Source organism: Nipponia nippon, unplaced genomic scaffold (genome assembly GCF_047370975.1).
Source record: "Nipponia nippon isolate SJK-2023a ecotype South Korea unplaced genomic scaffold, ASM4737097v1 scaffold_10, whole genome shotgun sequence".
Taxonomy (NCBI): Eukaryota; Metazoa; Chordata; class Aves; order Pelecaniformes; family Threskiornithidae; genus Nipponia; species Nipponia nippon.
The window spans coordinates 8,984,059-9,009,831 of record NW_028262291.1 but is presented as its reverse complement, the minus strand read 5'-3'; the positions used below and the strand labels follow the sequence as shown (position 1 = coordinate 9,009,831).

General features: G+C 38.9%; 2 long non-coding RNA genes across 9 annotated transcripts in view; both read left to right on the top strand.

Annotated features, from left to right (window-relative positions):
- LOC148057055 (uncharacterized) overlaps positions 1-25,773 on the top strand; it is a 121,764-nt gene that overhangs the window by 12,964 nt on the left and 83,027 nt on the right. The window contains exon 1 of one of the 8 annotated variants that reach the window (XR_015701310.1): positions 22,528-22,594. The exons of the other annotated variants lie outside the window; for them this stretch is intronic. This is a non-coding gene — a long non-coding RNA (uncharacterized LOC148057055). Of the gene's footprint in view, positions 1-22,527; positions 22,595-25,773 lie in introns of those variants that run through there. 8 annotated transcript variants of the gene reach the window in all.
- On the top strand, positions 16,573-19,149 carry LOC148057056 (uncharacterized). The gene is made up of 3 exons (XR_015701317.1): positions 16,573-16,771; positions 18,705-18,744; positions 19,035-19,149. It is a non-coding gene; the product is annotated as an uncharacterized LOC148057056 (long non-coding RNA).

Below are 25,773 nucleotides of genomic sequence, written 5' to 3'. Positions count from 1 at the left end.
GGGAGGTCCTGTGGTGGCACTAATGTGTTTTCAGTTAGCTTGGCATGTCAGGATTTTGAAACTTACGGTGTCAAATAATTATGTAGGGTAACTTTGTTCCTTTGTGCATTTTGTTGCTACATATTTTAAGAAAGCATTAAATTGGTGCATAATAAGCAGATCACCTAGGTAGACAAATATCATATCGATGTATGTCGTGGGAAAGGATTCTTTTGTAATTTCTAAAAGCCTATTATGGCATTTACTGAATTAATGATGACTTAATTGTTTTAAATACATAGCTAGACAACGATTTTAATGCATGAGTTTTTAAAACTGTCAGTGGTGTGTTGAAGTGTACAATACCTGTGGAAAGAATATTTGTTCATCACCAATCATTTAATTTAAAACTATTGCAGTATTGAAAGGCTTGGAGCAAAGAATTGAGGAACCCTGTGACCTGGTGCACAGATTTTTTTCAGGAAAGACTTGTCAAGGATTATACAGTGCTGCAGCTTAAGACTGTGTGGTTGTTAGAGCTGCATCCAGCGACTACCACAAAAAGATTCAAGAACTGATCTTGAGTGTTTCAACTCCTGCCAGTCATAGCATGACACAGACTGTAATCCCGGCTCTGATGGTGCACGCTGTCTTGATGGGGAAAGCAGGTAAAGGCCACAGAGACTGGCTGGTTGTTGGGTCATGAGGAAGTGCTGAGACAAGTTGTGATGTACAGAGATATTTAGTGGTGGGAACCGAATGTGTTTTATAGGATCTATATCTGGTCACTACTTTGCTCTCTGGAAAAAAAAAAAAATTGAAGCACAATGCAGGCATTCTTGAACTATTCATATAAACTTCATTATGAATGTATTAGTCCTATTTAATTCTTCTCTAAAGAGTATTAAAGCAAGATAAGGAGCTTTAAAGGCTCACTGTCAGAGAGCCTTTAATGATATTCTAAGAACTTGCACTTGCTGTGCTCTCAGCTGTGACCTGCAAGCGAGCGTCATTGGGAGGGATCTCTGAAGAAGTGGTGACAATTTAGACAGTCGTCCTTCCTCTTGCTGGTTAGTGCCTCAGTGTGATCCAAGGGACCCTGAGATACAAACTCCTTCTTGCTATACAGTAACATTTAGGATGTTTATTCTGCAAAATTGCAGTTTGAAAAAAAAAAAAACCCAAACAAAACCACAAAACACATGGTTGGATTAATACATACCTTCTTAGGCTAGCAAATTTATTGTGACATTTTTCTTCAAGGATATCTGCTAAAGGAACATACACTGGAGAGTTCCTTCATTCAGCAGTCTTTCAAGAGTGAGCAAGTGAGCCTGTGAGTCATTTTATTAAAAGGAAAGAATGTAAATATTTTAAATTATCTGTGTCGGTTAGTTATTTTATAGTTGATGTTTCCTGCATTTCATAACATGGGAAGACATCTAAATACCACCTTTGGTAAGATTGCCTTTTTGGTTTTGTACTAGCTATGGTATGGAGACAAACAAAATGCAAATTTAAGGAATCAGTTGCTTGCAGACCTGGAGAGAAACTTTTGATGTGAGGGTTTTGTTTGTAATTTTTAATGATCTGGGGTTAGGTTTGGTGGACCTAGTGCCAGCAAAATCTCCAGTGCAGCCAAAATTCATGGCATTTACTTGAGATGCAATGCCTGTTACCATGTGCACTATGTTTACTTTGACATGTAGCAATATTTCCATTCTTCTCCAGAGAGAAACAATAATGTAGTCCTGAACTTTCTTGGTTAACAACAGTCAAGCCAAAAGACATAACATGAAGTATATAAACATTTTAAGAATATGGACTGTACAAGGAAGTGAATGTGACTCGAATACAACAGTTGGAGGAAATCAGCACAAGATTAGTTTGCTTGGAATATACCCTGACCCCTTCTCCTCTGCCTCCATCTATTATTTTTAGTATTACATCAGTATTTGTTGGTCAAAAAAATGTAGGTCATCTGAAATATTTATAGGGCTTCCGTGGCTGTCTGACCTGTCAAGTCTTTGAAATGTATGTGACCACAGCAGAATTTTTTATAGTGCTCTAACAGTGCTCCCATTAAGGGAAAACGAATATAAATGGTAAGATAATAATTGGAAACTGACTTAAATGCGACATGTAGGCCAACATCAGTGATTCTGTAGTGTTAATATATTTTCAGGTGACACATAGGCAAAACCTTTCACGATCTAAGGAGAGAGGCTGATTCAACTCGAATTTCTTTGCAGATTTTTTTTTTGTGTTAAGCATCCATTGCCCTCACCATTGAGCAGCAGGGTTTTCTGCAACCCTATTTCTGTCCTCTACCACCTACAAAGAAATGACATCTGTACTATTTGCAAAAGATGGATCCTATCATGACCTCTAGGTCTGGATTTTTCTTTACACTGTTTGAGAGACTGTTTCTCCTGACATAGTGAAGTTGTTGTTAAACTGAGTTTGTGATGGATAAGTGCTATTTAAGACTTCTGCTGTCATGTACATGGGTATACATCCCAATTGACCAGTACATTTTTCTGTGAGCTTGCGTGTCTTTGTGATAGTGTTCTGTGTTACATCATGTGGTGTTGGGCTGAAAATGGTGGTGAAGAAAGTGAGATTTTGTTCTCAGTTTACAGAATAAATATTAAAAGAAATACAACCTAACATACATGCCCCATGTTTATGAAGTAGACTTCTTTTTGGCTGAATTCAGTAATAGGAGTATAGTAGTGGGTGTGCACATCTCGAGGTTTAGCATCTATAGCTGACAAGGATGTTCTGTCAATACTTCATCCACCTACAAATACAGAGGGTGTATTTGGAGATTAAAGATCCAGACATGAATTCCCAGCTAAATGCAGAATGTACTAGGAGCCCCAGCATGGTCCTGGAAACCTGTTTCCGGTCCCAACACATAAGGCTGTGTTGGCACAACCCCCCTGGTATCTACCTAAAGGTGCTCACCTTCCACTATTGAAAACTCAGGCAAGGAAGTAGAGTGCATTCCTCATCTTAGTAAGAAAAGGAAAATTGCATGTGTAAAATGAAGTTTTGAGTGAGACAGTACCCCAGTACCCCGGGACTGTTGCAAAACATATTCTGTAGAAGACATCATGGAGGGGATTTTGTATTCAGTGATCTGTTTCTCTGATCACATGGTAGTAGTAACTTATAGTTAACTTGTAGGAAACAAAGAGTAACTTGCTTTCTTGCAAAAATCCATGTTGATCTAGCCTGTTGGCCCATTTCCAAAAGAGATTTGCACATGCTGATTGTTAGAGGCTTTCTTTTAATCCTCTTCTGCCCTCCTAGTTGAAGAACTATTGGAGGGCTTTTCCTTCCCCCCCCACCAATTGTAATCAATAATATAGCATTTACTCCCAAAGTAGTATAGGATTTGGTTATGATATCAAATACACAATATTATCCAATTATTGTGTTTAATTATAGTAAGGAGATTGCAGTCTTACAAAATACACAGTTTAAGGTTCTCAAAATCTTTGGTAAGTCGACATTGATATAAATTATATTACATCTAGTTTAAACTGAAAAGCCCAGTTATCTCTTACAACTGCAGAAAAATGGTTCATTAGAAGGATTTAAAAAAAAATACATATAAAGTAAAGGAATGGGCTCATTATAAAATGTTTCACACATAATCTAACTAATTAACATAATAAATTGCAGAGAACCATATTGGAATATCATATAATTAAATAAATTCCATACGGGCCACATAAGTTAATGTTTTCTTTTTGGAAAATTGTATGCCTTGGCAAATAAAATATTCAGGGGATTAACTATAAAGAAAAAAATGGCTTTGTGTAATTATTCTCTCTTGTAATTTGAATTAGACATAATTACATTTCCTAAATATGAAAGGAAAATAAGTGTGATCTATAGAGAACAGACAACACCACCGAGACAAGTCTGTCTTTGTTTCCTGACCCATTAAGTGACAATTATGATACTTGTGTTAAACATCTTAGAAGTGGCATGAACTTGCCATAACTCTTCACTTATTCTGCTTGAAAAGATCATAATAGGAGAAGCTTTTGCTCTTCTGTTTTTAAATGGAGTTCAGACTATCACTTGTGCAATACAAAAAGTTCATAGAAAAATGTCATTGCATCAAGTACTATTTTCATCACGTACATAAAATAAAGGAGCGCTCTTTTTGCAACTCCAAAGCCACATAGCTGTCTAGAATATGCTACTGTAAACCTCTATAAAATGTATGTATGCTTAAGTCCTGTCATATGCCACTGGTAAGTGCCTGTGTGGTTTCAGTGGAGAATGTACACAGAGTTTGCAGATGTCAGGTGTGTTTGTGCACTTCAAGGTGAATTACTGATGCAAGTTGTGAATGTACTTCTTGGTTTCTGCAGGGGTTTTTTTCCCTCTCCATTTATTTATCTATTTTAAGTGAAACAATTGCCAGACAACATGTAATCTGAAATAAATTCAGTGTTTTTTCTAAACATGTTTTTTACCAGCTAGCAAAAAATGCCTCAGAACTTTTTGTATACTTGCAGAGAGTTATATTACCTACATATACATATATTCCATGTATCCACGCATATCCAATTAAGAGTATTGTATGAGCTTGAGGATCTACACAAAGTTCACAAACTTTGCCTACTAGTTGTGTTGCTCGTTCTGTGTTAGACTAAATAATTTATGCTATTGAAAGTATATCTGCTCACTTATTCTTAGATATGAACCATACATTTTTGGCCTTTGCATGGAATTTATCTGTGAATCACCTACTTATGATTTATTGTGTTGTGACAAAAGCAAATTATGGGGGTAAATAATAATTATGTGACAACTGAATAGTGGCTGAGGTAACTTCATCATTATTTTTCATTTGCTTTTTGATAGGAAGTAGTCTTACGTAAGTGAGGTAAATAGATGGATTTTTTTTGCTGAAATTCTTCAATGAGACATGGTAGTTCATATACTCCCTCAGCTTTCTCTGCCAGGAGACTTGGAGACTTCACAAAAGATGCTTCTCAGTATCCATCTGTTGCTCTATCATGACAAAAATGTTCTTTTTTTGCTTCTATGTATGTGATAAAAAGTATCTTTTGTTTATTTGCTATAAATGTTAACGTTATTTTCTAGTCAGCCATTTTGAAATAATTTTTCATATTTCAATGTAAATTTTTGGTTCAGTAATACTCCTTATGTACAAGCCCTTCTGTTACATCTTATGTGTTAGACTCCTGTGTGTTATGCTGTTGCACTCTTACTTCTCTTTGGGTCTTTTGGCCTATGGATTCTGAGAAAGGCCAGTGGAAAATCCTTTTGCTGCATGTGTGCTATCTCTTGTCGTTTATAGAATTTTGCTGGTAAATCATCTTATTTTTGCTAATTTCTTTCCGTGAAAAAAGTATCTCCATCCATAAAATGTTGTGGGATCCTTTGATTTGCAGCAGCCAAAGCTAAAGATAAAAAAAAAAAAAAAAGGTAATTAATGTAATAGCGGTGGTTTTATTTCTTGCTTTCCTGGAAGGCAGTGTGTACTGGTACTCCTCTTGGTTGTACTGTTGCTTTTTATTTACAGTGCTTCTACAGTGGGAAGATGTTATCCACACATTTAGACTCCCGGAACATGAGCCACGGAAACTAATTTCAGATGTTTTAGTATCTAGTGTTATAGGTGATGCTAAGCGGTTTATTTACTGGATGCTGTGGATGTGTTTTCATGAAATTTCTGAATTGCCCATTGCAAAGATACACAGGGAAATTCTGAGGTTTTCCAAAGTTATACCATTTTGAACGCAGAGACTTCTACTGTCTATACAACGTATGTGCCCACTTTTTTCAAGTATTTAAAAATGAATACACAAATTGGTCTGGATCCAGCATTTTGCTTCTTCCCATGGTGACGCCTCTTCCTAAACAGTTTACTGAGCCTTACCTGGAGTTCAGCCCTTAACGGGGCGGCGTCACCCGGCTGGTTCGTGTTTAGTTTTGACAGTATCTTAGTGCTCCCTGTTCTCAACACCCATCCTGACACATTTACAGTCAATTTAGATGATTTCATTAGTAGATCCTTAGAAGGCGCTTTGATCAAAAGAGTTTTAAAATACTGCCTAAATGGTAACCACGTGTGCTTAGTTTGGCCGTTTTGACAATTCCTACGTGTAGGACAGGAGGCTTTCATTCACTTTTACAGATGCTGTACTTGTTTAGTCTCACATTGCACTGGGAGAAGAGCTGATGTGTTTTTAACTACTCTGCTTGATACTGATGTAAAGAAGACTCGGCCAGAGCCAGACTTTCAGCTCCTTCTCTCTGCTGCTTTGCCTTGCTCAGTCGACAGAACGCATCCAGATCTCTATCTTGTAGACTCAGACAGATCCAGTGAAATGGACTGTGATGCACAATTTCCAGGCCCATCCATAACACCTGTCTTGTAAGCTGGTTTTAAGTATGATCATCCTTTGGTCTTTGCCGTTCCTTTTAAACGTATGCCTGTATTCAAGCAAAATTTCTTTTAATAGCTACAATGTCTGCTTCTCTTGGAAATCTTTGTCAGCCTTGTCTGGTCCTAATTGGTAGTGCAAATTCACTGAAAACAATCCCCCCCTTTCTTAGATGTCTCTGTTTATGGGATATTTTGCTGAATTTGAATAGGTTTTCCGGCACACCATGCCCTCAGTATCTGTGAAATGGCAAGATTCTTTTTGTGCTGAATCCAGTTAACAGAAATATTTTTGCTTCTCTGTAGTCTCCTAATTCTCCTTTTCTATTTAGGTATTGCTGGTTAAACTGATTAAGTAGTGAGAAGTCTTCTGAAAGTTAGTTATCCTCCTTGCTTCTCTAGCTTTGGCTGTCGGTTCTGCAGATTCCTCTTATTTCTCTGTGACATCACAATCCCGATTTTATATCTTGCTTTCCCACACTTCAGACTCATTTTTAACACCATCTCTTTAAATATATTTCTACTTCTTTGGAGTTATTTTTAACTTTCCTAACTTTTCCCATTATGAGCTGTTTCTGAGTTCCATCTTTGCAATAAATAAATAATTTCCTTTTCTTAAATTATTACTGTGGATTACTATTACATGATACCATGTTCTGTAAGGAGGTCAACCTTAACTATGATCACTGCTGAATTGTGCTTATTCTCTTGCAGTCCTTCCAGCGTTTGAGTAAGGGCTGAGTCCAAGATAGCTCCCAACTTTCCACTTCTACGTGCTTCACCATAATTTTTGCAAAAATCAGCTGATGATAAACCAAACATTAGTTTCCTAACCTGTGTTCTCATGAGACATTCAACCGGTTTTCCCCATCCCCTTCTGCTCCGCTACCCACAGTATTTTCCTTTAATGCTGTTTTCTGATCTACAGACTCCAGATGCATTTCAAATTCCTTGGTCTTTAAAATTTTCAACATAGAAAACTACTGTAGTATCAGATGTAGAATGGAAATCACATGCAAGTATGAATGGGATTATGCTATTGTTCTCATTAGTCCTTGTTCCAAAAATGATCATTTAAGTATAGATTCATAATTGTTGTTAGCCATCCTAATAATTTAATTCTGTTAGGTGTTTAAATTAGACCTGTACAAAGATACCTAGGCACTTGAAACTGTGCGCCCAGAGGTTAATCTGTGGAAGCGGAACCGTAAGTCTTGTTAAGGTAAGTTGAAAATGCTGACCAAACTAATTGTATGCTGATTTTTATTAGATTTTGTTTTCCTCTCCTTTGCCAAATGCTTCTGCAATACCAAGTACGTAGATATCCGCGTTCTTGTTCCAGCACTTGGGATTCTAATTGTAACAGACTTTGCGTAAGGATTTAGAGATTCCTGGATCAGCATAGTCCTGAATTGAAGTCATTTTTGTGGATTATGGAAGAGGACAGCATTGTATTATGTTATTTTTAGGGGCATGTTCCCATTTTGTAGAGAACAGTGCTCTTGGCTTTTCCTGAACTCCAGGCTCACTGCAAGCTGGGGTCCCAAGTGCTGCTGTTGGTGCCATGGTTAGGTGATGTTGATCCGCAACATCTTGGTGCTGTGTGAGTTATGGCTCCTGACTTCTGAACATCAGGAGGCACTCTACTGGAATACTTGATTTAAATAATAGAATCATGTAGGTGGGAAGGGATCTCTGGAAGTCATCTAGTCCAATCTCTTGCTGAAGGCCGAACTAACTCAAAAGTTGTATTAGGTTGCATGGGGCTTTGTGCAGTTGAGTTTTGAAAAAACAACATGAATGGAGATTAGACAGTCTTTCTGGGCACCTCTTTCATCCTGGTTATCTCATGAAAGATCAGTTCCTGCTCCAGACTCTCCCCATGACTGTGGATGTTGCTGGTATCCACAGTCACTGCAGCTATAAGCTTCTCTTGCACTGTGGGCTGGAGCTCTGGGGGACCTGAGGTTTGGTAGCTCAAACATAGTAGGTGGATGTAGTAGCTAGATTTCTAACCAGCTGTATGCATGGTCGCCTCCATTTATGATGAGAGAATTCCCTGTCTCTCTCGCTTTACCGTCGTACCTAGAAAGCCAGGGGACCATTTGCCAGTCACAAGACCTTTGTTAGTTTGACAGTTAATCTATTTTTGTGTAGACCTTGGATACATTATTCAGATAAGAGGGAGAACGGGTCGTTTTCACCCTAAATGGTTGATCTGAACTGAACCCTATATGACTTTTTTTTTTTTTTTTACTTGCTGAACATGAAAGAGGCCTACTGATAGTTTGGTGATGCAAGAAATCAGATGTTTGCTACTCTCTGCCTTCCTGTTCTGCTGTTGACTTTCAGGCTTTGGTGGCCTCTTATGACCCACCTCCTTGTGTAACCGCGTGGCTGGTAACTCTCCCAGTGCCTCTCTGTACTGGAAATGATGATTTGCCCTGTAGGATGTGTGGGACACCATGGCGGGGGAACGCCCGTGTGTCAGGTCCTGATCCAGAAACTACTGAAGTCACTGAGGATTTCTCCTTTTATTTCAGTATTACTTGAGTCAGGTTCTCCAGGCTGTGATTTTTTTTGATTGGCTCACCCACTGTATATTTTTAAAATATCACCTCTTTTATTCACCTTTGCTTTGCCTGTTTGGCGCCTTTCCTAATCCTCTTATTTCTGAGAAGTAATTGGCATGTGCAATATTTTGAGGCACAGGAAGAAGCTTTGAGCTGTTTGTTCTCTTACTAAAACAAATGACACAATGGAAAAATAACATCGAGACATGAAAGGGAAGGAGGGGAGGAGGAGGGGAAGGCGTCAGTAGCCAAGGGCAAAGGGAAGAGCTCTCGGGGAGGCCACGATGTGAGAGACGTGAGGGCCTGACGCTCGCCTGCTCCCTTGCTCCAGCCATACCCCTCTGCAGCGGGGACTTGCTCTGCTCCTGTTTTTCTCTGTCGCTGGCCTCTTGGCTCAGGATGTTTTCCGTCTTCTCTATATTTCAAAGCTTTGTGGTAAATAATCAATTCAAACCAGCACCGAGTCTCTCTTTCTGTAATTCTGAAAACCCATTAAATTATATTGTTGAGGGAAAACAATAGTTGTGCTAATCATGCTCTGTGCATGTGCATCTTAATTTCCCCAGAGACCTGAATATGAATTTTTACTAACATGTTAATTTTGTGTGTTAATCAGTAGCTGTAGGCCGAATGAATGGATTGACTATGTAAAACTGTTTGATATTGAAACAACTCCTTTTGACCCCCTCAAATTGGCTTCATTCCCCTAAAGACGGTTAAAGTTAATTAAGCACTCAATAGGTTTATGGTGTTTAAATTAAAATATATCACTCCTCATTGTGTAGTCATCAAGCGCGGCCGGCGCTCCCCCCCCTCCCCGGGCCGCCCGCCCGGCTGATGGCCTCACCGCCGCGCGCCGCTCCGCGCCCCTCCGCGCCCCGCGCCATGCGCCGCCAGGGGGCGCCGTGGCGCTGCGCTCGCCGCGGCCCCGCGGGACGTGCCCGGGCGGGGGGGGGGGGGGGGGGGTGTCAGGGCGGCCGCCTCCCCCCGCCGCGCCGCGGAGCCGGCCCTCCCCCGGCCGCCTTCTCCAAAGGCTCAACAGCCCCCCCACCTTCCCACGCCCCCTCCTTTTGCATTCTACCCCCCTTTTCAATTAAACTTCTGTGGTGAAATGCCAGAGCCCTGGGATATATGTTTACTGAGAAATAACTGAAATTATGCATGAAAAATATATAAAATAACACTTAACTCTTCCTTTTAAAAAGACGCATTGAAAGCTGTAACAATTGATGTGCTGGCTTTCCCCTCTGGGCCCTTTTAAAGGGCTGGTGGTGGCTGGGGGTAGCGATTGCTGCTTTTCAGAAGCCATGACAGTCACGTTAAGATCTCCGAAAAGAATTGTATAATAGGTAGAGTGCAAAAAAATGAGATAATGGTAATTCTCAAAGGAATACATGCTTTAAATTAAAAAGCCACAGTGCTGCTGATGTGAGCATTATATTAATGCTTGTATGACACAATCCTCAAAGCTCTTTCTTCTTCCTTAAGCTGCTTACTTCACCCTGGAAAGCGAGGGCTATGTGCCCTGGCAAGGCCAGTACAGCACACATTGGTTCCCTGTTTGCTCAGAAAACAACAAAAACAAAACTCCGGAGTGCCTTTGGCAGGTTTAATTAGTAGCTGGGTGCTTGCAGCTAAACAGAGCTATTCTTCCTCCTTTAAAAAAAAACACACCCCACCCCCCAAAAAAAACCCAACAAACAAAAAATACACATCCTCAACACTTCGAGTATAGTAACGTACACTTGCATTTAAGAGTTCAGAGGTAGGGGCAGTGTGTGGATTATAACTGGAGTTATAGTTGCAGGTACTTAACAACCTTGGAAAAAGTCAAGCTTTTTTGTAGCACACTTTTCGTGAATAATCCGCCCTTTCTATGCGGGAGAAAGAAGGTGTTGGAATTTGGGAAGACTTTGTTTGGTTGTGCCTGTGGTGGCTGAAGCCCTGGGCATCCGTCTCCGCGGGCTACGTGTGTGGCAGGTCGGCCCAGGACAGGTGGGTGCCCCCGCGCCTCTGCGGGGCAGAGGTGCTGCAGCCCCCTTTCCGGGGGTGCGGTGAGGCCACTCAGCCCCTCCTGCTGAGTCCACCACTGGTGAGATCTCATCTTTTATAATACTTTGGCAAAGCTCAGGCTGCAAACCTTCTCCGTGCCTGGTTTAACTGTTACGGCTTTGTGTTTAAACAACAGAGAATTACATGTTGTCCTAACTGCCCTGTTGTTGTTAGAGGGAGGCTGGTCAAAAGCCACCCCATTTGTCAGATGCCCCTGGCAAGCATAAAGGCTAAAAATCATTGTTTTCATACTGGCCCTCCTTACCTAGAAAATGTTTCTGCATTCTTTAAAAACTAGTAATGCTATATGAAGGTAGAGGAATGATGGAAGGAGGCTAGAAAAAGTATCAGATTAAATTCCCAAAGTAGTATGGCATCATAAAAGAAACGGATCACCCTGAAGGGGGAGAGCCTTGTTACTTGTGTGTGTCAAGTATAATACTTGCTTTCAAAACACATCTCGGCTGTATAAGAACCCATGTATACCTGTATTTTATAAATGTTAAAAATGGGCATGAAATCCTATCATGCGCCTTTGTAATAATTCAGATTAATTTATCAGTCTATTTGAGCCTCATGTTCTTCTGTTTAATATCATATCATATCAGAGTTAATATCATACCTTCTGTGCATGTTGGTGTATGTGAATGAAATTTCCTAATCTTGGATGGATTGCCTGTATGTAATTTCATAAGATGAGCAGAGTGAGTTACTCTTGTCTGAGCTACAGATTAAATAGGTATTTTCCCTAATTCTTTCCTGTTCTGTGCAGAACTGTGGAAGAGAGCGTTGTGTTTGAGAGAATGTCAAAGTCTGCCTTTGCGAGGCCACAGCTGACAAGTACTCTCTCTGTTGCAGCATATTTCTACCTTTCTGCAGTAAACTGTTTCCTAGTGTTTTTTAAATGTATTTCATGTTTCCCCATCTGTGCAAGCCGGGTCTGTTGAATCTACTGCTGGGCAGATGAGCCAGAGGCAGGGCTATTGCAACTGCATCCTCCACGGTGAAAGCTGAGAGATGACTTCTTGCCTTCTGTACCCTTTTACAGACCATTCCTCTCCAGTAAATGGAGCTAACATTCATGTTGGCTGGTGACAGGAGAGGAGGAGGGCTAGCCGTGCTATGAAATGCTATTTCCTGTTGAAACTCGCAGTTCACATTTATAGCTGTCACCACAAAAGGCAAATGACATTTTTCCATGGCAAGCTTTCACAGTACTGCTCAGAGGGCTGATAAACGTGCTTTACAATTCTGGATGAGGTTAGGCTGACTACGCAGGAAAGATCTAGCGTAGGGGCCCAATGAAGTGTTTTTATTTCTTAAATATCTTCAGATGTGATTGTACCTACAGTGGGGATTTTATCCAAGAGGGTAGCTGTGCAAATAACACAAGTACCTAATAAGAAGGGTTAAATATTAATACAAAATGTGATCTTCTTTTTTCCCCTTAGTATAGTAGTGCTGCTTGAAATCAGGACTACAGCGCTGGCACAAATGACAGTACACAGATGCTTTACTTCTGTGCTCAAGGAGTTGGTGTGGTGCAGCTCTGACCTCCATAACCTAGCCATGGGGACAAAAATTTGTAGCATTTTTTTTTCTTTCCTTTGTGCACCTCTTTGACAGCACCAGCCCAGTTACAAAAATAAACTTGTTCTGTGAGCCTATATTCAATATCATGTTTTGCATACAGTAAGCGTTCATCCAGATAGGAAATCTACTTTGCAGCAACACAATCTGCTTACCAAATTAAATAAGTGGAATCAGGGGGATTTTGGTAATCTCTTGAGAGCAGCTTTGTAATGTAAATGAGTTTGATTGCCACTGATAGTCGTTTGCCAGAAGAGCTTGAGGATTTTGGAGATGGCACCTAAATACTTGGAAGGTGTACTGGCTGCAGGACTGTGCCTTTGATGGTTTTCCCATGCTGAAAGACAGCTATCGCCGGGATGGCTGCATGTGCACGGAGAGATGAGTGGCTGCACAGGTGCTTTTGGCTGGCAGAAGTCAACATGGCTCAGCATGGACATGGGTTGTTACCTGTTGTTTCCTGCCTGCATTAGTCAAGGTGTGAAAACCATGGTGGTTAGGTGTGTTCAGAGAGAAACAACTGACTCAGTAATAGCCTGATGAGCATTCTAGCCAGTGGGAATAGGAGAAAGGCTTTTTTTTAAATATTAAATTCTTATTTTGAATCATAGTATTAAAAGGAAATGGAGCATTAAGTATGAACATTTTATTATTTTAATTTTTTTCCTCCTTCTTTAGGTCTTTGTGTCTAATTCGATAAAAGGACAGTCCAACAATGAAGAGTTGGAGTACCGCATGCAGATTTAGCCAAGGCATAATGTAGAAACCTGATTTGCAGAGCCTGCTCTAGAGCAGCTGACTTGGTTTGGCTCAGCAAACCTTCCTCTTTCTAGTGTACGTCCTTGCTAAGAAAGCATGTATATGTGTTTTATTAAGTGTGCATGATATGCTAGTAGGATCTTGTCTGCTTCAGAAATCAAACATGTAAAAGGTGTAATAGCTGTGTATATTCTTTTAATCATGCATTAATTAATATGGAGGAAAAAAAATATCTTTATTCCTAGAACATTGCGTAATGTGTTTTGGGAGGGGTGTCAAGCATGCTCTCATTTCTATTCAGCTTTTGTGCAAAAGTGTTCTAAATGTGAGTAACCAGCATCACAGCTGATATGAAAGCAGTCCTGTATTTTCTGCCTAAGAATTTTAAAAGTGCTTCCCATCAGAGATATACTTTTAAGTTTCTGCAAGTCTAGCATGTGGCCTTGAAAATGTGTCAAGATGCTCGCATACAGGTCTCTAACTACTACCATTCCACCCAAGAAATGTTTGCAAACTTGTTTTAATGCATGAAGTACTTCCCAGATTTGGACTATTCTGGGGCCCCACTCTGTATTTTCACACATTTGTCAAGGAACAATAACATATCTGATGGATGCTGGGTGTTAACATGTATTGAGGGAGATTTTCCTCTAGCCAGAATACTTTATATCCAGTGGTCATCGTTCCGTTCCTTCTGGATTGATGTTAATTTTCTGTGATGCTGCTGGGGCTAGAAGTGGACTCAACAACTTTTCAGTTCAGGTGTTCTTCCATGCAGCAAGTGAAGGCAACAACCTTTCTTATTTCAGGAAGTTGTGCTGCCATATCATTCCAGATGGCTACGAACAACCCTAGCAATTCAACACTTGTTAACTTTTATTTTCTGTCTTATTTGGATATTTGTTTAAAATCTTGAGAAAGAGCAGATGATTGGCAACCCTCAAGGGAAAGAGGGCATGTGTAATTCAGTAGCAGACGATTTTTTAATTTTTCTTGTTTTCTTGCATTGTGCAAAACCTGTCCGTGAGAACTTTTTAGCCCATTGGGGTTTGAACATTTTGCTGCTGGCTCATAGCTTCCTCATGTCCTCTGGCTTACTCTGTTCTGATAAAACATGACTTGTAATTTAGAAGAAAATTATGTAAATGAAGATAATAAGTTCTTACCAGGGCATTGTAAACTTCAGTTTTAAAGGTCAACTTAAAGAAAACATAATCTTTTTGATGTTGTACTTTTGGGGTGATTTTAATTGGCAGAATGGGCAAGGGGGCACATTGATGATGATGATGATGTTTAGCAGATAACAGCAGCATGAGCTGTGTTGAGTAAAATTGAGTAATGAATTCTTCGAATACCGTTAGTTTCTACTCTAAATTTAAATCTCAGAAGAAGCCAGTTTAGCATGGTGTAAAACTAATCAGTTCAGTACCTATTATTATAGTTTTATTACTACATATACTGTTTGACACAAAACGTTGTAGAGTGAGCTACAGCCAGCAAGGAGGATGTGATACTTCCAGTCCTGTGGCAAAATACATTGCCTCAGAGTGATCTCAATGAATGCTTTTTTGCTACGAGTGTCGTATTGTTGCTGATGATTAGGCTGTCTGCTACTTCTGATATCCATACAGAGGGGAAAAATGTGTTGGTGTTGTGGTTGTCTCTTTCTATTGCATCTCTGCTGGTGGTACCCAAGCACTAATCTGTATTGATGTACCTTTGCTTTTAATAACAGTAGATGTTATATCCTTACCGTTATTTTTTTAAGGATCAGAATTTTCTTTGCTAGGATGTTAAGAATTTTTCAGGTAGCTGGGTCCTCACTTGAAAGCTGTGTGGAATTGTGATTTTTGGATTGAATTGCCTTGAAAGGTTGTTTCCAACACCACTCTTTGCTGCCTGCCATCTGCTCTAAGGGCTGTTTCTTTTTTCAGCTATGAAATGCAGCCAATTTGGCCCTGGTTCCTCAGGGTGTTGGGAGGAAGAGCTTCTCCCCAGCTGTTGCCGAGGGGAATTCCCTGCAACTCTTAAATGTCCCAAAAAGAGGTGAAAGCAGAATGAAGCCTGACAACAGACATTGCCAGGCAGACTTGTGCTCAGTGAACTCTGTCCAGTTTGGGTCAGAATATCCGTCAGTTCTGGGCTGAGCTACGCAGCTGAAGAAGTTGGTCGTGAGTGCGTGTAAGAGGCAGACTTGGAGCTTTTTGCGTGCTCATCCCCTTCCCCAGTTCTGGCAGAGCAAGGTGTGCGATATGGAGCAGCCAGGAGCTGAGTCTCATGTTAGCTTTGTTAGCTTGGGTCTCGCTGTGGTCTTCACATTATACATTAATTTTTTCAGATCCATGCCAAAAATGACAGCAAGACCTCTTAAATGAAGTATTTTTCTTCTGACTCACAAGCTTGTTTTTTTGCATATGCAAACAGAAAAAGCCCAAGTATCCTAGAACTTTATCTCTGGGCAGCTTCCTGTTGCTTGTTGGTATGGGAGAAGTAAGAGATCCCGTTTTTTCTTTTTTTTTTTTTTTTCCTCCATGTAGGAATTTTTGTTTTGTTGCCAGAAAAAAGTATTAGATTCTTAATATGAATCTATTATTTGCTGTACTCCTTTTAGCTTGATGTCAATAATTTTGGGCTCAATGAACAGTTAGCTAGCAATTTTTCTTAAACCGTCTGTATATTTTTCTTTAGGCCAAACTTTGTGACTTGAGTTATTCTATATTCCAGTACTTTTTTCCTCCTTGTTTATGTGCGAGTCCTGGCTCCCACTCGTGTAACACTGCTAGAGATTTCCATGTTCACGTCACAACTGTAATGCTTGGTCACTATCTTTTAACTTTTTTTCCTGCTGTTACCTCTGTGTTTGCGGTGTCTCAGTCATAGAGTGTTAGTGTCAGATATTCCTCCTGCTCTCTCAAGAAGGACTACATCATCATACAGAAACTTGGAGGTGATAGTTTTCCAGACTGTCCCAAGTCAGTGTCTGCAACACCCAGCCACACCTCCCATCTGCTTAGTTCCCCACCTTTGAATGGAGGAGGTGCTGCTGTCGGTGCCAGGACATCTTTCTGTGCTGCTTCTGTTATCCCATCTTCAGTCACTGCTTCCATTCTTAAATGGTGTCTAACTGGACAACTGGCTCCTTTCCCAGTGTTTCATTTGGAGACCTATCTACCATTTCAATTGCAACATGAAACTTAATTCAATAAACAAACTCTATATTTGACTTCCTAATGATCAGGGAGTGACTCGGAGTGCTCTGCCCCCAGGGCTGCCTAGCCAGGAGGGCAGGTGTGGGTGCCAGCACCACGGATCCCAGGCACGTTCCCTTTGTACAATGCTATCATGGAGTCTGCCTGGAGGACCTTCATGCTCCCATCACGTGAGTAATCACAGATGCTAGCTGTAGTTCTGCTGATAGCAGATAATGTTATTTTACAAATATAAAAAAATTTTGGTATTGACCTGTCTTACATAGTGTGGATCTGTCTTTAATTTTCAGTGCAAACACATGGGAGTCCAAAAGCAAAACACTGTAGCGGTCCTGACTGGCAAATAATGCTAATATATCTGAAAAAATACACAGAATGTTTTATGAACACTGATCTCACAAATTGATATGGATATATAAAAATATTCTACCATAAAAATTAAGTTCTTCTAATGAAATCTTCTGAAAACAAAACAAAAAGAATGGTGCTGCCAGGAAACAAGAAAATATTTTTGGTACAAGACAGAATACGCAACTGCTTTTAATCCTATAACTGCATGTAACGAGGTTAAAATTACTTTGCATTGCACAAAAAAATAAGAGGAAGGGAAGAACTTTAAATTAGCAAAGTAGCCTAAAGTAAGTTTAGATGAGCAGTGTAGTAAAAATGGCGTTTATTGAGCTATGTGTTGTATCACACGGTGGAAGTAACTGACATGCTTGTCATGCGCTGCTCGTTTTGCAGTTTAGATTATTGCCCTTTCTCTCCCTTTGCTGTTTTTTTAATTAAAAAAAAAAAGTTGTTTTACTGTGTGGGATATTCTTGATGTTGATATTCCGTTTCTTTCTGTGTATGTACATTAACTGGTGTAACAGGCCTGAGTGGGCTCTTTGGATGCTACAGCAGTGCAAATGATTTATACAAATGCTGCCGGGAGATGATTACAGCAAAGGCAGCGCCAGATTGTGGAGAGAAGTGCAGTAATAGCATCCAGGAATTCCTGAGCTTTCAGCTCAGCTCAGACCAGCTACCAGCTCTCCTCAAGTAAATTGCTTCACATCTTGCTGCTCTTATCCTCATTACTTAGAGAAAATAATACTTTCTCAGTATAGTGTAAGAAAGACAACTGTAGATAATAGAGAACCTCTATAAGCCTCTAAATGGAAGAAAGTATTATTATTAAACAGTTTTGTTTTTTTTTTTTACTATCGTGCACATCTACATTTTAAGTCTTGTTTTCAGAAAAAAATCCCCGTTACTTGAGAAATTACACTCTGTCTTTTGCAGGAAATAGACTGGTATCGTTTGAGCATTAGACTGACATTAATAACCTGGAGTGTGCGTTATAGATGGGAGCTACTGCACACAGTGTGTATATATGGAGTAGTGGAAAAAGAGCAATCCCATTAGGATCACCAGATAACCAGTGAGAACTGGAGAACTGTACATCCCAAATAGTACATCCAATACTCTGCCCATATGACAAACACTAAATCAAATATATTCTGGTCAGCTGTACAGCAGCACAAATATCCTCTCCTGATTTCCTTTCCCTCTGCCTCCAAAATGATTTTGTACTACTACCAGACCGGGTATTGTGAAGTTAAACAAATACATATGTTATTCTTTTGCAAAGAACTCCCATGTGCAGTTTCTAATTAAATGATTTTAATCATTCCATTTCAATCAACCTACATAAACATCAAATATCAAAAAGAAATCTCTGTTCCTGTAGTCCTTCGCTGCCTCCACAGAATGGTTCTCAGCAATATAAATGATGTTTGTTCTCCTGTTACTGCATCTCCAGATAATGAGCAGTTTTATTATAGTTGAAGCATTATCCCAGCATGTATTTGCAAGAAGCATATGACAATGAAAGAGTAATTTTTCATTATTTTTCTTAATATCTTTAGACCATCTATGCATCTGATAAATACTTTTATACTCAGCTTTGTATAGAAATATATAGAAATATATTTCTCTCTTCTAAATTACCCTCCACTGCAGTTGCTTTATATGACTCTTTTTCTTTTTGTAAGAAAGCTATTTTTAAGGTCATCTCAGTATTTTGCATGAACACTTTTTCTTCTCTATATTTATTAGGAATGTGTGGTATGGACAAAGGAAGCATTATTTAGTTAAGGTAATCTTCAGTTTTACTTTAGATCTATTACAGATTGCTCCAAAGTATTTTTTTTTCTTTTAACATATATCTTTGTTACTGCTAAAATTATAGTAATACTTTTAGAAGCACTACTTAATGATCTTGTTTTCAAGTACGCTGTAAAAAGGAATATAATGAGATATTCAAAAGTATTCTGTTTCTGACAAGATTTGTCCCTTTTTAATTTGAATGTCCCCCTAGCATACAAGGTTCATTACAACTAACTATAGAAAATCTTCATTGTATTTACACTTGGATTTATGATGTAGCTCCCAAAAGGAAAAAAGAAAAATCTCTATTTGATTATAATGCTTTCTGCAAAGAGAAACTCTGAGGCACCAAGTTTGGCTGATCTGGGAGAATGACTGCATCAAAATATTTTGTGTAAGTAATAGCGCCTGCATCATTTTCAAGGGTAAGAACATGAGAATGAAAGATTTGAGTGCCAGACAAAGGGATGGGTGGGGGTTCCTGTTTGTCCTTATTTTGTAAACTGTATCCCGTTTCACAACAAATTTTAAAGACAGGACCAGTTCTCCTGCTGTTGGCGTTGTTTCCTTCTACTGCTGTTGTTACATTTATATTGGTGATTTTTAGATGGACGATTCACATGAAATGCGCTCTCCCCCTTTTAATTTCGGTTTAATCTAAAAATAGAGATTCTATAGCGGAAGAGCATAATGGAAGATAATGGGATGATACACAGAAAGGAAATATCAAGCAGCAAGAGAAAGACCAGCTATATTCTGTCCAAAAAAATCTCTTTATGTAGCACTTCGCACTAATTATGAGGAAATAAAGACATTGCCCTCTAAAATCTTGTCAGCCAAAATCCAGCTGTTTGTTGCTGCATCCTAATCCTTTTTGCTTTATAGGTTTCTGCAATGATATTATTTTAATTTAATGGGTGTTTAGTGAATTTTTTTTCAGAATTGTGAATCTCCCTGTTGCAGATCTTATTAATGCAGCTTAAGTGTGAGGAACATTGTCTTAGTGACCAGAAAGGGCATATTGGTATGTATTTCTTGATTGTCCCTTGTTCCATGTGAGGGAGGAGTCATCAGCAATCTGGGAGATACAGAAAGAGCATGTGGGATGGGTCTATTTTCTTTCTAATTTAAGAAAGTTAAGATGTGTGTCTTCATCACAGATATTTGCAGGCAATTTAAACTGGAAGGAAGATGTACATATTTCATTTATATTTGTGATAGTTTTCCATATGTTTGTTTAATATACTGTTGATGTTTGGATACTTCTCAAGTATTTGTTATTATCTATTCTTCTCAAGTGGATGTTAAACATGGTCTTGCGCAACGCTTGGTACATTAAAGGTAATTGGCAGTATTATTGATATTTGCAGGCATGCACTGTTTCAAAGGATTGCATTATAATGAGTCATTTTTCACTTAATCATCCTTTTTCCTCTGCCAGTGTAGGCTAAGTTAACTCCACTGATCACTAAATGAGAATTTGAACCTATATTTTATTGCCAGTGATGTCAGAATTCATATGAAGGGATTAATATGAACCCTTTTATTCAGATACTTAGTAGAAAAATATAGTGCAGTGAAAGCTACCTGTTTTCATGGTTGTCTTGGTATTGAGAAAAATCTGTTATGCTTCATAACTTCTTATTGTATTATATAGGACCCATGAGAGTCTGATGCAGTTGGCAACTGTAAGAATGAATGCAGAAATGTTTCAACAGATGTCACAATTGTGCATCATTTTGTATTTTTGCTGTTTTCAAGTACTTTGTGCTTTTAGCAGCACCCTTGTCCTGCCAGGAGAAAAAGTAAATTTTGTGTGTACGCTCAGTGTTCACCAACATGGTGCAAGGCAACTTAGTCCTTTTATGGTGTGCTTCACACGAGCTGCACGGAGCTCTGTAGCACCTGCAGGGACACACATGCAGTTAATAATAACAACAGCCCAAAACCTGGATTTAAAATTCCCAACAGCTGGAACAGAGCTTATTGTATTTGCCGGTGTATTTCAAGGCCCTTTAACTACTGTAAAGAAAACCCTTTTGTTGCTATTTTCAAACAGAAGATAATATCTGCTAATGAGTTAATTATATAAGAAAAATCGGTAGTTATTAGCCAGGAGAAAAGTTTAGTGGTATGGCAACTGTAAGTCAAGGAAAGAAATGGTAAAAGAAAGATGGTAGAATAACTTAGCATGTACGTGGATAATATTGAGTCTTGTATGTGTCATATAAGGCATTTAACAAATCAATAATTTCCATGTTTACCAAAGCATATACTTTGTTTGCTTCAGTGATGCATTAAAATGATGGAAGTGTGGTAATAGTTGTAATTTAGTTCAGTTTAAAAGAATGACTTTTAGCAGAATCATACTCTATCAGAAATTTGGAGAGATCGAGCTGATGCTTTGTATGTCATGAAACTGACTTTTTTTACAAAGAGAAAGACTTAATTTATGGGTTTTTAAATTACCTAATTATAAGCTGATGTTTTTATGCAGTTGTATTTTGTCTATAAATTAATGTTACAAAAAGTAATTTCTTATGCCTAGAAGAGAGATTTCTGGATTCTTTTCAGAATGTGTTTATCTTCCCATTTGTGCTTAGAGGTGAAAATGATTTTGAAAGGGCATACTTTTTAAATTTTAAGGTGTACTTTTACTTGTGCTTTTACTTTCAGTTATAGGCCTGGCTGGCTTTTACCTGTACAGATGAATGGAAAAATACAAGGTCTACATTCATCCAGAATTTTGATTGTAGCATATAAGCTTATAAACTTCAAAATTTAAAATACGGATATAGATATTGTTGAATAATTTCATGCTGAAACGGTACTTTTTCACTAATATTATATCCCTTTCCTATTGCTGTGTGTATAAAATTTCCTTGAAGAGCTGCATACACTTTTGATGCCCTACTGCAGAACTGTTTTATATCCTGTGCCTTTTATCATCAGGTGTTAACGTAGCCTTTGCCTTATCCAGTTGTCTGTATTTTTGGCTCTTTCAGGCCAATGTCTCTGACTCTAGAGTAAATGCTTAAGTTCTGAAATGAGTTGTAATGATCAATATTTCTCTCTTCCCTCAATAATTGTTAAAGAACTTTGAAAACTGAAAAACTAACTCCCAAAGGTGATTGAAACTTGTAATTTCTTTTTGCTCGACATGAATTTATATAATCCTTCAGCATATTACATGGCTGTCCTGTGGCATTAGGGTATTAGTACTAATGGAAAGACATAGTTATTACAAACAATTCCAAATTTCACGGTGTGTATCTTAATAGCAGAAAGGGATTTTCTCATGATTAAAAAAGAAAACTGGGTGGCAAAATAAGGAAGAAATGCTTGTTACATAGGATGATCCCCTGGAGGCTTAATTACTGAAAAAAACAAATAGGAGGTAAATGTTCAAGATGTTTACAGGTTAAACATTCCATAAGTATCTTTTAAATAAGAGTGTCTGCAGCCTTGGAGCAGCTAATTGCTCAAGAATCACAGCCATTTATGCTGCCTCATTTTCCCCTGGGATCGACACTCACAACAGGATAATTCTTACCCTGATATAAGTGTCACAGTAGGGACTCGGTGTAATTTGCTGATATGATATCAAAAATAGCATTAAGGTAATTACATTTTGCACTTGTAATGTTTCACAGGCAGTAATATAACTGAAAATCACCCTTTTTGGGTTGTAGTAACCTGGTCGTTCCCAACTGGAACCACTTTTTTTTTTTTTCTTTTTCCTCTTAAGGTACAGTAATGAAGTTACTTAAAAGTTTTGGGCCTTTTTTAGCATCAACACAGAAGGGCATCCAATAATCAGAGTTAAAGAACAAACTGAAGTAAGTATTACACTCACTTCTGGGATGTTCTCTAGACTAAGCTGATCCGTTGCATGATTTGTCGTCAGTACTGTTCCACAGAAGTTTAAATTGAACCCTTCATTCCTCCTCTTTTTTTCCAGAGGAAAAGTAAAAAGAGTTCATTTTTTGTTGTTGTTTGGATATATTTCTGTTGATAAAATTTAAATCTTTGTACTGAAAAATTAAATTCTGTGTAACACTAACTTTAACTTGTGAATTATGCAGTTTATGTAAGGAAGCTCAGTATTTGCAACTCTTAGGACTACTTGATCGTACCGCTGTTCTTACAGTCCAGGGTAATGAGAGTGCAATGAAAAAGTAACTACACCAAGAAAACCAGATGCTAGTTTGTTGGAAACTGGCATCAAGATCTGGATTTAAATTGAGCTCCTCTATTTTACACTGGGTTGCAGAATGACCCGAGTGTTCCTCACTTGGGTCACCAGGGACAAAGGAAACAGATTTAATTATCAGTTGGAGTCTGCTTTACCAGAGATTTTGCAAAGCTTTGTAGTAAGTTGGTGGTGTTTCTTTCAAATCTTGTATCAGTTTCTGGGAAATGCCCAACAAGTCCTGAGAAGCACTTTCTTATTTACATGTGATATCTTATTTAGATGACACCTGATCATCTTATTTAGATATTTTAGATTAGATTTACCACTTTGGTCTTACAGAAAGGATGATTACTCATCAAATCCTGGTCCAAGCAAGCAAAAGTATCCCAGAGATGGCAAAAGTGTGGGATCAGACTTTAAGCTTCTGTAAATGGTAGCGTAATATTGACAACTTGAAGAACTGATGGTAATGTTCAAACTAGCTAGTGTAACTGGTATGGTTATTGGCCTGCAAAGCCTCCCTGAGCTGCCCCATTGAAAGCTGGCTGCACGCTGCTCTGGAGCCAGCTGTGACTTGGTTCTGCTTCATCCAGACATCTACTGAGTTCTTGCAGGAAAACAACAGTATTTGTCTACCTGGCATTTGCTTTGAAGGACTCATGGAACATGCTGCCCATGGTTGACTGTTTCCTTTCAAAGCTTGGGCATGAAAATGAGGAGAGGATTCATGTTGGACTGAATATTTATTTCTGCAGTTGTTATAATTTTAATACAAAGAAACAGCCATTTCTTTAGGTCTCTTCTCCCTAGTAACAAGCGATAGGATGAGAGGAAATGGCCTCAAGCTGCGCCAGGGGAAGTTTAGGTTGGATATTAGGAAAAACTTCTTCACCGAAAGGGTAGTCAGGCATTGGAACAGGCTGCCCAGGGAAGTGGTTGAGTCTCCATCCCTGGAGGTATTTAAAAGACAGGCAGACGTGGTGCTTAGGGACATGGTTTGGTGGTGGACTTGGCAGTGCTAGGTTAACAGTTGGACTCGATGATCTTAAGGGTCTTTTCCAACCTTAACGATTCTATGATTCTATGAAAAAGAGATTGCTCTTCATTACAAGAGGCATGCTGAGTAACTCGGAGTTCAGGCTTAGAAATGAAAGCTAATTGATATGATCTCCTGCAATGGGCTAAGTCACACACACACAAAAAAAGGGCACTTTTGAATAAAATTTTTATTTTGCCATTGAACAGTGCTAGGGACCCTTTTTGCAGACAGACAAATGCTTGCCATTACTTTATGCTCAAAGGCAACATTGAAAGTGACCTGGAACAGGCAGGAACTGACTTTTTTCTACTAATGTGATATGAAAGTTTTATCGTATTAGGAATTTTCTGTCATGGTGGATTAGTATCAGGTCATATTAACGTTCATTTTTACTAACTTACAATGAAATGTGCTAACGTGACTACACTTCACTATCACACGAGAAAAAAAGCAGAATGATTTGATATTAATGTAATACCATACAAATATTTCAATACCTCTGTCCCATGGCAAGTAGGAAGGAGTTAAAAATCAAATAAAATACAATAGCCTAGGACAAGGACTTTGTGGTTTTTCCCAGGGATGAAAATCCTTCCCCACCCTACCCCCAACATCATCTCCATATTTGTTTAATAGTTCCTGGGTTTGTGAAGTGATTAATTTTGAAGCAGTTTTGGCCTGATTTTGTAGTTATGGTTGCTCTCACATTTCTAGTTAAAAGTCATTGAGAGCTGCAAATACTGAGTACCTATACAAGACAACCCAAGGTGTTCCAGGCAGATTATCCCTTGACTTTCAGCAAAGCAAGTATTGACTTCTCAAAATGTTGACCTAGAAGCCAAATTAAAAAAAAAAAAAAAAAAAAAAGCAAAGCCATCATATTGTGTCCATGCTCCATTATGTACAGAATGCCGTGGCCAGAAATAATTAACAGGCACAAAGGGTGGCAGTTAGTCATTTGACTGTATGATTGTACCCGCAAGGTTTCTTTCAACTGGAGCCAAAATCTGATAAAAATGGCTAATGTCAGAAAAGTTCAATTTTATCTAAATTATGACCAGAAAAACCCTGGTTTTAATCTTGGCTCCAAACTGCTTACAGGACAAAGCAGATGAGTTTGGCTCCTAGATTTAAATGCAATCTCTAATTCTGAAAGTCTGTACTATGGCTTTCAATTTTTCCTTTTGACACAGCTAATATTCCTAAAAGCTTTAGTCTAAAATAAAAGGGGATGAAACCTTTCAAAAACTCCAAAGAGGTGATAGATTAAAATGCACTTATTTTCAAAAGTGCAGGATTTCTTCATTAAATGAGATCCATGAATAAGACTGTGTTTCGTAGAAGGTGATGAAACATGTTTACAGCAGGTCAGAGGACACATGCACTCTTCTTGCTGCATCTGTAGCCCTTTGCTACACAGGCCCTTGGCAGGTAAGGGGAGGAGAAACACCACGACCCCCCTTTTTTTCAGTGTGAAGGTAAAAGCTATATTTTTCAGTTGCTGTTCTAAGTAATAGAAGTGCCCTTGTGACTGGTCTGGAGTCAGTTGTCCTTCTGCTGTTTGTCATGCTCGCTCTGTGTGGGTTGTGCAGTGATGACTTTCCGGAGGGCTGCGGAGCGGCAGGGCAGGGCTGGAGGTATTGTACCAGCTCTTGTGTTTTAACACCTACAAGTGAGACAGGCCTTTGTGCTTGAAAGAATGGGAAGGGCAGGCAGACACGGTGGGCTGTCAGCCTGTGTCACAGGACAGGACACTCTCTCCATTGACTGAACTGAAGACTTCA